This window comes from Lissotriton helveticus, chromosome 10 (assembly GCF_964261635.1).
Source record: "Lissotriton helveticus chromosome 10, aLisHel1.1, whole genome shotgun sequence".
In the NCBI taxonomy this organism is placed as follows: Eukaryota; Metazoa; Chordata; class Amphibia; order Caudata; family Salamandridae; genus Lissotriton; species Lissotriton helveticus.
Genome location: NC_136071.1, coordinates 1,190,706,626 through 1,190,722,697, shown reverse-complemented (window position 1 = coordinate 1,190,722,697; position 16,072 = coordinate 1,190,706,626). Strand labels below are relative to the sequence as shown.

Here is a 16,072-nt window from a genome sequence, read left to right as displayed (position 1 = left end):
GAGCAAGCACCAGCTTTTCAGCATACCAAACACAGCAAACGTCCACAGAGATCTGTACAATGGCTGGGCCCGCGGGCTGTTTATGGGTACACACCGGCAGGAGATGGGGCAGTACCGGGCGCCCCTGGTACCGAGCCGCGCCTGGCTCTAGTGCGGCATGCACTGCTTCCCAGGTCGGCGGCGCCCTGTTCTTACAGGTGGAGTGAGTCCAGGCCTGTGGGGACGAATGATGCAAGGCCCCGCCCTCTTAATCCCCTGCGGCTTCACAATAAGACATTCTTGCCCTTCCGTGTGTGAGCACCACCTGTTCCCAGGCTTCCTCCGCGGCACAGGTGAGTGTGGCATGGCCCCAAGTGCTGCACCGTGCCAAGGAGACGAGGCAGGCTTTTCAAATGTAAACAAGAAAGGAAGCCATTGTTCTGTGCATGTAATGTGTCCTTTTAAGAAGCCCAAAAGTTTGATTTGTGGATTGAGTGCTCGCTCCAGAGGCCTGGCTGTACCCTGGAGTCCTGGGTTCAAATCTCAACTTGAACAAGAGATACTACTGTTGAGCTAAGAGATAGGTTTGTGGGGTGCGCTTCGTCAGTGGTCACTGTTTATTATATGTGGAATATAGCATAGTCTAACCATATATTGTAAATAAGGCTCCCTGTTTTCCATTTTTACTGATTTTTACAGATAAATACAGACAGAAAAAAATATTTTCATGTCTGTATTTATTTTTAAATGTGGATAAAAATGGAATTTGGGTGCTTTTGGAGTAATTCTAAATACTGTCTGCCCTGACTGCCAGGCCAATAGATGTGCGGATTGACATGTAAGGGGGCTAAAAAAGAAAGAAATTTCAGTAAAGAGGATTTAACCCCTTGCATGTGGCGCACATTTTCGTGCTGTGTGGGCGTTTTGAATAGTGGGCGGGATTCAGACGGCCCCCGGCCGTCCTCCGCACACGCCCACCATGACGTATGATGGACAGGGGCCGTCCCAAGCAAGGGGTTAACAGCAGTAGATATGCACAAAGTTGATACTGAAATTTGCATATTGTCGTATAAGTACATTGATTTGGTGTTTACAGCATTGAAACCTAGTAGGCATTCAAGCACATAAGTGCATATTTCCCGGTTAAATAAATGTAGAAATAATACTAATTTCAGTTTTATTTTCTACAAAATCCAAATTAAATATGGATAAATGCTGATAAACTTAGTAAAAAATAAATATGGATAAATACAGACAGAAATGTCCCAAAAATAAATACCATAAATCCGGGAGCCCTAATTATAAAGCTATTGCAAGTCACTGAGTAGTTCCATGGACAACTGAGTGGCGGCTCACCCACTGGGGCATTTGAAAATGAACATTAGTCCACTTTCTCCACTGTTCCTCTCTTGAATCTGAGAGTATAATGCCATGAACCACTGCTCTAGGCAGCTTCAGACTCTCAAATTGACTGTAGAAAAATATGCACACACAGTGCAGGCCTTGGCCACAGGGGAGAGTTCGGTCAGGTTGTCATGCGCAGTTTGGGTGTTTGAGTGCCGACAGCAGCGCTCTATTCAAGCAGAGGTATGCGTTAAACAGTCTCTGTAGTTTAGCAAAGCACCGCCTCTCTGCGCTCCTACCAATTGCAAGGCCTCAATCAGCATGTTCTATGCACTTTAGGGAAAGAATGGGGCCAGTAGAGTGATGACGGTGCAGCATGTTCTATGCACTGGATGCAAAGAATGATGCCAGTAGAGTGATGACGGTGCAGCATGTTCTATGCACTGGATGCAAAGAATGAGGCTAGTAGAGTGATGACGGTGCAGCATGTCCTATGCACTGGATGCAAAGAATGGGGCCAGTAGAGCGATGAGGGTGCAGCATGTCCTATGCACTGGATGCAAAGAATGGGGCCAGTAGAGCGATGACGGTGCAGCATGTTCTATGCATTGGATGCAAAGAATGAGGCCAGTAGAGCGATGACAGTGCAGCATGTCCTATGCACTGGATGCAAAGAATGAGGCCAGTAGAGGGATGAGGGTGCAGGGGAGGTATGTCCTATGCACTGGATAAAAAGAATGAGGCCAGTAGAGCGATGAGGGTGCAGCATGTCCTATGCACTGGATGCAAAGAATGGGGCCAGTAGAGCGATGAGGGTGCAGCATGTCCTATGCACTGGATGCAAAGAATGAGGCCAGTAGAGTGATGACGGTGCAGCATGTCCTATGCACTGGATAAAAAGAATGGGGCCAGTAGAATGATGACGGTGCAGCATGTTCTGTGCACTGGATGCAAAGATTGAGGCCAGTAGAGCGATGACGGTGCAGCATGTTCTGTGCACTGGATGCAAAGATTGAGGCCAGTAGAGTGATGACGGTGCAGCATGTCCTATGCACTGGATGCAAAGAATGAGCCCAGTAGAGCGATGACGGTGCAGCATGTCCTATCAACTGGATGCAAAGAATGAGGCCAGTAGAGCGATGAGGGTGCAGCATGTCCTATGCACTGGATGCAAAGAATGAGGCCAGTAGAGATATAACGGTGCAGCATGTTCTGTGCACTGGATGCAAAGAATGAGGCCAGTAGAGCTATAACGGTGCAGCATGTTCTGTGCACTGGATGCAAAGATTGAGGCCAGTAGAGCGATGACAGTGCAGCATGTCCTATGCACTGGATGCAAAGAATGAGGCCAGTAGAGTGATGACGGTGCAGCATGTTCTATGAACTGGATGCAAAGAATGAGGTCAGTAGAGCTATAACGGTGCAGCATGTTCTGTGCACTGGATGCAAAGATTGAGGCCAGTAGAGCGATGACAGTGCAGCATGTCCTATGCACTGGATGCAAAGAATGAGGCCAGTAGAGTGATGACGGTGCAGCATGTCCTATGCACTGGATGCAAAGAATGAGGCCAGTAGAGTGATGACGGTGCAGCATGTCCTATGCACTGGATGCAAAGAATGAGGCCAGTAGAGCGATGACGGTGCAGCATGTTCTATGCACTGGATGCAAAGAATGAGGCTAGTAGAATGAAGGCAGTGCAGCATGTTCTATGCACTGGATGCAAAGAATGAGCCCAGTAGAGCGATGACGGTACAGCATGTCCTATGCACTGGATGCAAAGAAGGAGCCCAGTAGAGTGATGACGGTGCAGCATGTCCTATGCACTGGATGCAAAGAATGAGCCCAGTAGAGCGATGACGGTACAGCATGTCCTATGCACTGGATGCAAAGAATGAGCCCAGTAGAGTGATGACGGTGCAGCATGTTCTATGCACTGGATGCAAAGAATGAGGCCAGTAGAGCGATGACGGTGCAGCATGTCCTATGCACTGGATGCAACGAATGAGCCCAGTAGAGTGATGACGGTGCAGCATGTCCTATGCACTGGATGCAAAGAATGAGGCCAGTAGAGCGATGACGGTGCAGCATGTTCTATGCACTGGATGCAAAGAATGAGGCTAGTAGAATGAAGGCAGTGCAGCATGTTCTATGCACTGGATGCAAAGAATGAGCCCAGTAGAGCGATGACGGTACAGCATGTCCTATGCACTGGATGGCAAGAATGAGGCCAGTAGAATGAAGGCAGTACAGCATGTTCTATGCACTGGATGCAAAGAATGGGGCTAGTAGAGCGATGACGGTGCAGCATGTTCTATGCACTGGATGCAAAGAATGAAGCCAGTAGAGCGATGACGGTGCAGCATGTTCTATGCACTGGATACAAAGAATGAGGCCAGTAGAGCGATGATGGTGCAGCATGTCCTATGCACTGGATGTAAAGAATGAGCCCAGGAGAGTGATGACGGTGCAGCATGTTCTATGCACTGGATACAAAGATTGAGGCCAGTAGAGCGATGACAGTGCAGCATGTCCTATGCACTGGATGCAAAGAATGAGGCCAGTATAGTGATGACGGTGCAGCATGTCCTATGCACTGGATGCAAAGAATGAGCCCAGTAGAGCGATGACGGTACAGCATGTCCTATGCCCTGGATGCGAAGAATGAGCCCAGTAGAGTGATGACGGTGCAGCATGTCCTATGCACTGGATGCAAAGAATGAGCCCAGTAGAGCGATGACGGTACAGCATGTCCTATGCACTGCATGCAAAGAATGAGCCCAGTAGAGTGATGACGGTGCAGCATGTTCTATGCACTGGATGCAAAGAATGAGGCCAGTAGAGTGATGACGGTACAGCATGTCCTATGCACTGGATGCAAAGAATGAGGCCAGTAGAATGAAGGCAGTGCAGCATGTTCTATGCACTGTATGCAAAGAATGGGGCCAGTAGAGCGATGACGGTGCAGCATGTTCTATGCACTGGATGCAAAGAATGAAGCCAGTAGAGCGATGACGGTGCAGCATGTTCTATGCACTGGATGCAAAGAATGAAGCCAGTAGAGCGATGACGGTGCAGCATGTTCTATGCACTGGATACAAAGAATGAGCCCAGTAGAGCGATGATGGTGCAGCATGTCCTATGCACTGGATGCAAAGAATGAGCCCAGTAGAGTGATGACGGTGCAGCATGTTCTATGCACTGGATACAAAGAATGAGGCCAGTAGAGCGATGATGGTGCAGCATGTCCTATGCACTGGATGCAAAGAATGAGCCCAGTAGAGCGATGACGGTGCAGCATGTTCTATGCACTGGATACAAAGAATGAGGCCAGTAGAGCGATGATGGTGCAGCATGTCCTATGCACTGGATGCAAAGAATGAGCCTAGTAGAGTGATGACGGTGCAGCATGTCCTGTGCACTGGATGCAAAGAATGAGCCCAGTAGAGCGATGATGGTGCAGCATGTCCTATGCACTGGATGCAAAGAATGAGCCCAGTAGAGCGATGACGGTGCAGCATGTTCTATGCACTGGATACAAAGAATGAGGCCAGTAGAGCGATGATGGTGCAGCATGTCCTATGCACTGGATGCAAAGAATGAGCCCAGTAGAGCGATGACGGTACAGCATGTTTTAAGCACTGGATGCAAAGAATGAGCCCAGTAGAGCGATGACGGTACAGCATGTCCTATGCACTGGATGCAAAGAATGAGCCCAGTAGAGTGATGACGGTGCAGCATGTCCTATGCACTTTAGGCACAGAAGGAGTAGGGTGTCATGATGCTGCAGTCTCTCAGTCCTTGATCGTGTCTTCCCTGGGAGCCCTCTGTTCATTCTTACGCAGGGGCCCATCCTGGAAATGACCCCAACAAGAGTAAGGGCGACCCTTTGAGGTCAGTAGAGCACGGGCAGGATTCCTATGGGGATGGACGGCAGATAGAAGGTGCTTTCATCCAAGGTGACCTTGGCCCGGGGCATCAGTGATAGGTTTGCTTCCTTGGCAACTCCTAGTGCCAGAATAGATGCAAAGGTGACTGTTGGGAGGATGAGGGGACGGGGCTGAGGGCAGCTAACTAGAACACTGGTGGCCTCCCCAGGATCCATTAGCGGTACCTCGGTCTTGGCGAGACTTAAGCTCAGACAGTTCTCTTCATCTAGTTTTGGTCTGGTGTTAAACAGTCTGTCATTGAGATGATACCAGGGTTGTTACACACTTTGTGAAGCTGGGTATCTTTTACTTACGTAGGCCCTGTTGAAACTGTTGAAGATTTGAGCCCGGGCTATCACGCGAGCATTGAAGAAGGATGGAGATGACGCTGACCCGTGTGGACCCTGCTGGTGATGCTGGTAGAGGTGGTTTTGCAGGGCACCTGTTTAATCTGATGAGACCAGTGGGTTATCAAAGAGGCAAACTATTGAGAGGCTCTTCCTTTGATGCTGCAGGGTTTGTAGAGCTGGTGCAGGAGTAGTGTCGGGAGTAGTGTCTGGCCAACCTTCAAATGTTGCTGTGAGGTTGTGATGGATCAAAGCCCTTTCTTAGCCTGTGGTCCATTGCACTGTGCAGTTCTCCTCTGCTTATGTTCATCGGAGCGCTGCCCCTTCCTCATCGCAGACAGACCCTTGTCTGTGGTTTTCAGTGTGGGCGGACACTTCGGTGTTTACCACCATCTCAAGACCTGCGGCTCAGCTCGAAAGGCCGGTGAATTATCCACGGTCCTCTATAGGATGAGGCCAAGAGTTGGTCAAACTAAGCACAGGAGAGATCAGTGCATGTTTGAGCTCCGTGAATGCAAATGTTTGAGGTAGTTGTAGAAGAATTTGTGATTAGCGGTTAGAGGCTGGATTGATAAAGTTTAGTGACCATTGTTTTGTGAGGGTCTCTGATTCAGTCTTCTGAGAAATTCAAAAAGTGATAAATTAAATTCCTGAATGTATCTAGACACTACTGATTATTCTTGGCATTCTCTTATTTTGTGATTTTATTATTCTTTATTTTTTTTCTTTGCTTGACTATAGCCAGGGACCAACCATATGCAAATCACTCTGGGCCCACCAAAAGTAGGCTACATCCTCTTTAACCGTGAAGGCCGTCACCTCAGATGCACACTCAATAGAACTGATACTCAAAGTACGGCCTAGGGGGGGCGCATGCGGCCCTTCTGACCTTTAGATGCAGCCCCCGGTCAACAGCAGCTCTGGGCTGCTGTTTACTTGTCTCAGCTCTATCAACAAAAAGATGCTAAATAAATAGGTAGGGAATCATTTAAATGTTCATTTGTGTTAAAGCATGTAACTGGAGAGTCTGGCATCGCTCAACTTTAAGTCAATGTAAATGTAAATTGATACTTGTATAGCGCACTACTCACCCGCAAGGGTCTCAAGGCACTTGTACGAATACCGCTGTGGAACCCATCCTGGCTTTCCCTGTGAGGCGTCCACTCCTGGGCACCCCCAAGGTGGAGGCCAGGCATCCTTAGCGTTGTGGGGGCCGTTGTGGAGATTAAGCAAGCTATTGCCCAGAGTCGCAGAGTGGGACTCCATGATTGGAATAGGCACCGAGGCGAGAATTATCAGGTCCGTGGAATTTTTAGCCCAAGACCCGCCGAGGCGGGGAATTGAACCCTGGTCCCGGGCTAGACCTCTGCATCAGGGTCTGCCGCTCTAACCATTGAGCCACACTTCTCTAAGAACATCTTCATGTTTAAAGACATCTTGCAGCAAAAGAATACAAATTTGATAGTCTGTTCAAAATGTAAAAAGTGTATTTAATTAACAAGCAGAACCATTTCACCTTAGTTTATCAGATGATATCAGTGCATTGGGAAGTATTTTTTTAAAAGTGAGAGTTTTCATATATGAATTTATAAACATTAATCCTACCTTCCACCCTGACAATAATGCCAATGGGGAACTAAAAGGGCAAACCAGTTGTTACGTGCACTCCTTCTGTGACCTGGGTACCTATTATAAAAGAACAATATTGTAGTTTATTAAATCAAACACAGGAGAAGGTTTTGTACAGTGCACATTCTTAAGTCACTTGTTTTGAGGTCCTCTTGTTTGTGATAATGAAGAAATAGGAGGGACAGTGAAATAAAACAATTACCCAGGATCACACCATTTGATAAAATGGGAAACAAGGATTAATCCCTGGTTTTATGGTTTCACTTTCTGCAATTATGCCTTGCTTCCCCTATACCCACCTTACCGCCAATTCTCCACGCCCAGCCGCCACCCCACTGGCATTAGTGCAGACCTCAGTGACATCACAGATCAAACTTATTGGCCCCTTGGAAAATGTTTGTGAGCACCTGAGCTCAAGAGTGATGGATTCACATGCTATGATGGGGCAGACGGGTGTTCCAGTGGAAGTTGCGTGGGTGCAGAAGATGGCAGTGCTGTGAGCCTGGGGACTCCGGAGTGTGACGGGACACGTCTTCAGAGTTGGAATGGGGTTGCACTCAACAGGGCCAGTGGAGTGGCTGACAGATGCAGAGTCTGGAAGGTAGCTTCTGTTTAGTAGAGAACATATGGAGGCCTCTGGCAGTGAATGAGACAAGTCCCATAGTCATCAGGAAGCTTAAATCTCCACTGTCCCTTTTGCAAATCTCATCCCTGCTGTGTTATGGTCAAGTTCATTCATGCAACCCATTCCAACTCTCTCCGTAGCAAATTGAAGCTGTTTCCCCAGAAGGTGCCTTCACGTTCACCATGCAAGCATTAGTTGTCTCCGAGCTGGACAGCGGCAGCACCATGCTCGGTGATCTCCGCTGTACCACCCTTGAAAGGTAGCTACACGCAGCAGCTCTGCTCCTCAAGGGCTCCAAGAAGTTCAACCGCATCACCTCAAAGGCCTACAGCGGCCTCCCTTCCAGTCCAGATCACCTTCAAGGTGCTCTGCATCACTCATAAAGCCCTGAACAACAAGACCTCAGCTTATCTGGAAAGCAAACTTTCCTTATTCAGGGGGCAACGCCTGACCAGGAGCCTGGACATCACCAGACTGGAGAAAAACATTGCAAGAAGGAAAACAAGGGAAGGCAAACCGTCTTTGTTTTTACTCCCGGGATCAAGAGCAGCGTCTCAGTCAACATCAGACCAGCACCAACTCTCCTACAATTCAGAAAAAAGTGAAGACACACTTTGCAAGACGCACCACCTCTCACCCGTTCACATAACCTTGACATTTACTTGCAACACATACATACGTACATGCAACACATACATACATGCATACATACATACATACATGCATACATACATACATACATGCATCCAGTCTAAATCAGGACACGTAAGGGTCCATATATGAAGTAGACCGTTGACTTGACTTTAGCTTCTGTGATTAGGGAGCAATGAATGGCTTTGTGGCTAACTGCACGTTACTTCCATATACCCCAGTGGCATCACTATCATTAGACAAGCAAGCAAAGTGGCACCGGGGCCAGGCACGCCATTTATGGCTAATCTGTTACAGCAGTGGTTCCTAAACTTTTTCAACCCGCAGCTCCCTTGACCCATTGGCCATTGCCCGTGGCTCCCCACTTGTACCTTTTTTGGAGGGGGGGGGGGGTTGTAAGACCGGCCTCGGGAGTACTTGCATTTTTCTCCCTGAAAAAATTGGGATGAAGCTGATGAAGGTATTCTAATCATATGCACAGGATGTTTCTTATTACTAAGGCGGCGCCTCTAATAAAATATTTCTAGTTAGACTTCTTTGCCCATGCCTTTTTTGAGTACCCTCTCAAACTATTATGTCCCACTTACAGTGCTAGATACACCCCTATGCATGTAGACCCATTGCCAAAGTGTTTCTGCGCTTGAAGAATATTTGCATGCACTTCCATTTCTACCGGTCATACGTGCCAGCACACCTGTCTTAGCTGGGGGACTCATGATTTTTTAAACCACATACACAATTATTTCTGCTGTCTCCTCCCTAAAATTGCCTCCAAATCAATGCAAGCTAAATAAATTCCTCTGATTTTTTTTTTATTGATTTTTTTTTAACGTCCCTCTTTCTTGCTTTCAGATGTTGGCATTATGCTGTATATGGTGTTTTACTTCCCTGTGCTCAAGGAGAGAGCAGGCCTGTCTGGAAATGTGTGTGCACTGAAAGAAATATGTACTGGAAGTATCTATGGTTCAAGTACAAGTGTCAAAACTTAATGTGTTTAATAGACAAGACAACTGTACTTTCCTGATAACTTGCATTGGTGTAAAATTCATTTGGAGAAAAACGAAACCATTAACGAGTCTGACAAAATTAATCTGACATCATCCGCTGACTTTGGGAGTTATGGAATCTGGGGATCCAGTGAAATATGGAGGTCACCTCCCTCGACATGCCATCAATTAAGCACTACGTTTACAGCTTTAGGCATGTCACTTACAAATCATCAACTTTATGCGTTTAAGTCTAATTAGTTTAACTGAAGCCAACAGACCCTTCAACATTAAATGCATTAACGGGCTTGGTGCACGGCTCCCCTGGCTAGGGTTGGCGGCTCCCCAGGGAGCTACGGTGCACAGTTCGGGAACCACTGAGTAACAGGCCCATTTCACTTGCATTGTTGCCAGTGGCCTCTTTGCTACTCCTCTGAGTTGGCCCGGCGTCGTGTTGTGTACACTTTGCAAGTGAGGAGCTCATGCCTGCTCTTGCTGGCAGGTACCAGGCACCTCTTATCCTTCCTGCCCTTTCAGCAGCTGTGATAGGTTTCCATATCTACCTGGTTACATTGCTAAGTAAATGGACTAGATTTGCAGTCCATGCCTTCCACCGGGGCCAGCCATTCCACAAAACCACACACAGAAGATCAGAATAGAGCTCCTGGAATGCTCCAATCACCTTGTTCCTCCGGGGTCAAGCAGGGTTTATTTGTGACCCCACTACACTTCAGTATCTACACGTGTCCTCTGGCCTACACATGTGAGCCGGGCAAGCTTGATTCCAGCTGTGCGCAGAAGGCACATAAAATCACCTCCAGAATAAATAAGAAAAGCTCAGTAAATGCAGAGTTCTCATCTTTTGCTAGAAAAGAGAAAGCAACTTTGACCTCAATGGATCCAATAAAACGATACTTATGTGGGGAAGGGTACCTGGAGGACCTCTACCATACTCTAGTGTCCCTTCAGATTGACCTCCAGTGTGACCCCAGAGGGCCAGAACTGGACAAGTCGATAAGAAATACACTTGACCTTCTTACTTTTGCTGTCGTGTGCACTTGAATGCAGGGCCAGACTGAGAACCCAAAGCAGCCCTGGCATATGTTGCCAGGCCAGCCCCGTATGGAGTGTAGCGAGCACAGTGAGTGAACCTGGTCACTTCTAAAGGGGACACTGGAGGGGTTCTCCCATCAAGAAAATGTGGGGGAAATGGTGCATTTTACAACATTTTTGTCAATATATATTCAGTTGTTGTAGCTTTTAAAGCATAGTCATGATGGCCTTACTGTGCACCAGGATCTGACCGTCTTTGTTGGGGCTCTTCAGTGATTCCCTCGCTATCACCAACAGTGCGTCTCATCTCTCCATAGCCCCTCTCTCACAGGGATTTCATTTGCGTTATAGCACCTCGCATACCAGTGTAGGGTGTTGGAGCACTTTACATCACATACAGAGACAATTAATCATACGTGGTAAATCAGTGTATAGAATTTTTTACATAAGGCAAAGGGGATTTCAAGGTGTAGGGTTAACATGCCACCCAGACTGGAAGGCATTTTTTTTAAGAGTTCTTGGTCTGGAGAACCACAAAGTTACGATTCAAAACATAACACAGTGCTTAGTGTTGTCTTTACTAACAAGAATGTATTTCTACCAAAACAAACCCTTTTCAGCAAAACCAGGATAATGAAAGACTGAGAAAAAACTCTCTAACATTTACCTTGCAGTTTGCAGGCAGCTCCTTCACGGGAGTTCATAGCTCACTGTGCTATATTAGAATTGTGAATTATGAACTGCTGTAACAAAAGAATCTCTGCGACAAAAGCAGTAACCCACTGAGCTACGCATATAAAATACTGTTCTGTGATCAGCATGGTACACATTCTTTGCAGCACTTACATGAGTCAAAACTGCCACTAGACAAAACTCCAATCTCTCTCCAGCAGGCACATTATTCCCCAGAGTTATCTTGACACTTTTATTGTTGCCCGAAAACAGCTGGATATACAAGGAACCTTGCAGTGCTTTTAAAACTGCTACAGTGCTATAAAACCGGCCCCCACTAACAAAACCGGTCCCCACCCTTCCTGCCTCCCGAGAAACGCCTGATGCCCAGTACGGCCAGTCCAGGCTTGGTTGACTGAAGCGTTCATGTACAATAGTAGATATTATTCTGTAAAAGATTACCGCTTTTTCAAATGAACTGTGTGGTTCCGTTTCCTGACTTCTGAGCCCGGGTTGCATTGGGTTATTGCAACATCAATTATTTCAGGCTAAAAATTGTTTTTAATTGAGAATCTTCATGTATTTGTCTTTTGATAATACATTCTTGCATTGGTCCATTTACCTCACAAGATGATGTTTGCTTAACGTGAAGTTAAGTTAATTGTTTTATTTTATAAATTTCCCTATGCTCTTTTTTATTTGTTGCCATAATTGTTAAGGTTTCAAATAACTAAACAATAAACTTAATCTTGAGAATCTCCAGAAAGTCCAAAACCAAACAGCATCAGGCACAAGGTTTCTGCCCCATACTGGGGTAAGAGCTTTAGGTATCTGCAGAAACTACCCCCTCATTGCTTGCCAGTCAGGCCATTTCTGCTGAGCTACCTCCTAACTCACTCATCTCTGGGCAAGTGCAAGAACTTGGGGGCTCAGACCTGGGAGGTCAGGCCTAAAGCTGGAGGACTTCCCCACCCCAACCCTTGCATGAGATCAGTCCTCTACCTTACCCTCATGAAGCTGCTGAAGAGCACACATTACTAGGGGTAGTGGGGTCAGATGAGAGCTTAATATCCACAAAGCACTTATTTAGTTCTAGAAACCGCGAATGCACAACCCTTGTACCTATGTTTAACTAGTCTTGAGTCTGAAACTTTGGAATTTAGGCCCAGGTAATTTGGGCTCAAATCCCAACTGGCCCTACTTGACACTTGAAGCTGTATGATCCTGGGCACATCACCTCACAACTCCATGCCAAATTTTCCTTAGTTGACAAAACTGCAAGTGAAAGTGATTGTACTGTACGGCTGGGCGACGAGAACCTAGTGATAATGCTGGTTACTTGTATAGAGCACGCGACAAGCTGACTTTTCTTCCAGGCCACTCATGCCAGCATCAGCTGGGGATGTATTGCTTCCTCTCAGATTAAATGTTTGTCATTTTTATCAGCAGCAGGGAATCAGTATACACCATGTATGACCCTTGCCTCTCTGTGTAACAGAGTTAATTATGTGGGTGAGGTACTGAGCTTGTTGTACATGTGCCCCCAAAAATTAGGTCATCACACAAATGAGATACATTGGCTTGGACTCCAGAATACTGGTCACCAAAGGTATCCCACTTAGTGTGATGAAAGCTCGGCACTAAACCCTCGTGGTGTCAACCGCTCAAGCGCAGGGAAGGAATTGCTTTCATCACACTAGGTGATGAAAGGCTCAAACACTGAGCTAATGCTCTTGGGGCATAAGATGACATCATTGCCTGACGCCATTTGGCCGGCCTGTATGGGTGATCCCCCGTCTCCTAAAAGTGAAATCAAAAGTTTTGGAGTGTGGATTGATCAGGACCTTTCCTTTAAAGTTCAAGCCAGGAAAACTGCTGGCATCTGTTTTGGCTTGCTTCGTTCAGCCCGTAAGGTCCTCCCCCTTCTTCCCGCCCCCTCTAAGAAACTTCTGATTCAGGGATTGATCCTTTCAAGGTTAGACTTCAGCAACGCCTTATATTTTGGCGCTCGCGAAGCCACTATTAATAAGCTACAATATATACAGAATTCAGCAGCCAGGCTGCTAACAGGTACTCGAGCTAGGTCATCAGCAAAACCAGCCCTTAGAATGCTGCACTCGCTGCCTGTCCGCGAAAGGATAAAGTTTAAATCCATTTGTATTGCCCATAAATCATTACAAGGCAAGGGTCCCCCTATTTTGAAAGACCTAGTGCTCCCCTACAAAGCTAATAGGCCCCTTCGCTCAGACCATGAGTGTCGAGCCAAAGTCCACAGAGCGAAAAAGGCGCGATCAGGTGGTCGGCGGTTTTCCATCAATGCAGCAACCTTGTGGAATTCCTTACCGCTTAAGCTCCGAGCGGAACCTAGCCTTCTTCGGTTTCGAAAACTCCTAAAAACATTTCTGTTCCCTCAGGGCCTTTAACTCCTCCTCTTGTCCTCAGTAGTCTGGGTGTTTGCAGCGCTGGGACGCTCCAGGGTAACCACGCGCTTTATAAATCTGCATCCAATCCAATCCAATCCAGGTGGGATACCTTTGGTGACCAGCATTTGAATCGCGAGGACGTATCCTCCCTGGAATACCTCTCTACCCTTCTGGCTTAGGTGAAGGGCTCTTCTGCCTTAGCTTTAGCACAATAGAATTTGACTCCAGAATACCTTAAGTGGTGCCTGATATAACCATTCTTGGCTAATACAATCTATCATCACAGCGGCGGGAGCATCTCCAGGCGCCTTTGGTACTTTTACCCAAGAGGGAATAGCTGAAGAGATTGTTCACTCAGGAGTAAGGTAATGCAGCTGGGGCTGTTGTGCTATGTTTACGTAGAGTATGTTTGAAACTATTGATACCCTGCATTGGTAACCGGTGCGCTGGCAGGCAATGCTTACCCATGGCGGGTACCGAATATGAGTGCTGGGCGCATTGATAAATGTAACTATGGATAAAACCAGGGCCAAAACTGTGCGGGTTGTAGGATCTGTCTCCTGTTATCTGGTATTTATTTCTTGTCTTTTGTTTTGTTTGGTGCTGCAGGTGTGAAGAGAGCCGGCTGCCCTAGCCCTGTTGTGTGAGGCTGACATCAACCCCCTTCAAAGATGGCCGACAGCGCGACCGCAAAGGGCGGGAACCCAGGCTGGTGGAAGGCTTTGACTGTCCGGAAGAAACCCAAGGAGGCGGCGGTGTATCCCAGTGGAGGGTCACTGGACCACACACCCCCAAGCGCAGAGAGGACTTTTCCTGGCACTGGAGGAGGCGTGGCTGTGGGCGGTGGGACAGGCCAAGGCCCAACCACCAGGTCTCGCGAGAACCAGCCACCAAACCCCCAGCCAGGCCAGGGTGGCGATGCCCAGGCAGACAATCTGTTCAGTGAAAAGACAGGCCGCAGGAACCTCAAGATCTCCCGCTCTGGGCGCTTTAAGGAAAAGAGGAAGGTGCGGGCGGGGCTCCCTGAGAGCCCCAAGTTTTTTGAAGGGAACCAAAATGAAGACAGGCAATAACATGTGGACAGCAAAAAAATAAACAAAAAACTATACAGCAAACCAAAAAAAGTCTGCAGGGACCCATCTGCAGCAACCCAGCAAAAGAATGCTTGCACACAAAGCAATCACTGCACAAAAACTGCAGAACAACCAATGCAAGGTGCAGTAATCCTGGACAACGCTATGCAGTACAGATTCCAGAACTATTCACACAGACTATGCTGCCAGAGATTTGTTGTTTTTGGTTGGCTGCTTTACAAAAAAATTGCAAGATTTCACTAATTTAAGGCTTTTTTTAATATGGAAAATTGAAGTGTCAAGTTGTCAATGTTTTTGTCTAGATTGAAGAATGCATTTAATATTTATTTGTTGTCATAAGAAGTGACACATTGATTTTATTTTTTATAATAGTTTTCGTTTTATCCTCATGCCTCTTGAATGGTGCCTTTTATAGTTTTCTCTTGATTCAAGGGATTCCTCACAGAGCGGCTATACTGCCCACGGGAAGATTCTACAGCGCACCACGAATGTACGGATTCTGATTTATTTTTCAAATTCCAGTATAACTTTTGTTTCCTAAATGTATTGGAAATGCACTTTACCCAGGAGTCTCTTAGTAAAATATATTTTGATTGCAAACCTGAAAGAGCTGCTTTTATTGAAGAAAAAAAATCCCGATCAAATGCATTTAAATTACAAAGTTGGGAGTGATGTAAGGAACTTTATAAACTGTAATGTGGGCCATTAAAATATTGAAAGACAAACAAGTTAACAGGTTTTTGGAGATATAAGTTACTTTAAAATGTAAAATTATGTTTTCTGGGGGCAAATGCATATACATTTTAAAATCTTGGGCTGTGGGCGTTGATTTGATTAGAAATGATTGAACTGACTCCCAGAGTTGATAAACGTGATATTGGTATAATGGAGGATGTTGTACTTCTGCAAGTTTTCTGAAAGATATTGTGTGAAACATTTATTATATTTTGTAACCTGATATTTACCTTCTTTGAAAGGAGAAATTCTCTAGTATTGGATCTTTCATAGATTCACATGCTTGAATCATTCCACGGTGTCGAAGTGGGAGTCCCGCAGTACGTCTAGAAAAGCAGAGTAATGTTAAACATAGCTTGGGAAGGCCATAAGGCCTTCACTTTAGTAACCTATCTCTATCATTTAAAAGAGACCAAACTTCAACCAATCAGGTTTCAGCACCCTCTAGAACACTCCCCTCAGAGGCTTCGGTCTCTCAGATTTTCTACTGCACACTGTGAGGGAATCTCCCCTGAGCTCTGCTCAGATCAACCTACTATTGAATATTCAGTGGGATTCTATCTATCTATCTATCTATCTATCTATCTATCTATCTATCTATCTATCT

General features: G+C 46.4%; 1 long non-coding RNA gene across 1 annotated transcript in view; it reads left to right on the top strand.

Moving 5' to 3' along the window:
- The window catches only part of LOC144784930 (uncharacterized), a 64,212-nt gene extending 48,754 nt beyond the window's left edge, over positions 1-15,458 (top strand). Inside the window, exon 2 of the long non-coding RNA XR_013601720.1 lies at positions 14,246-15,458. This is a non-coding gene — a long non-coding RNA (uncharacterized LOC144784930). The remainder of the gene's footprint in view (positions 1-14,245) is intronic.
- Positions 15,459-16,072: the final 614 nt, after the last annotated feature.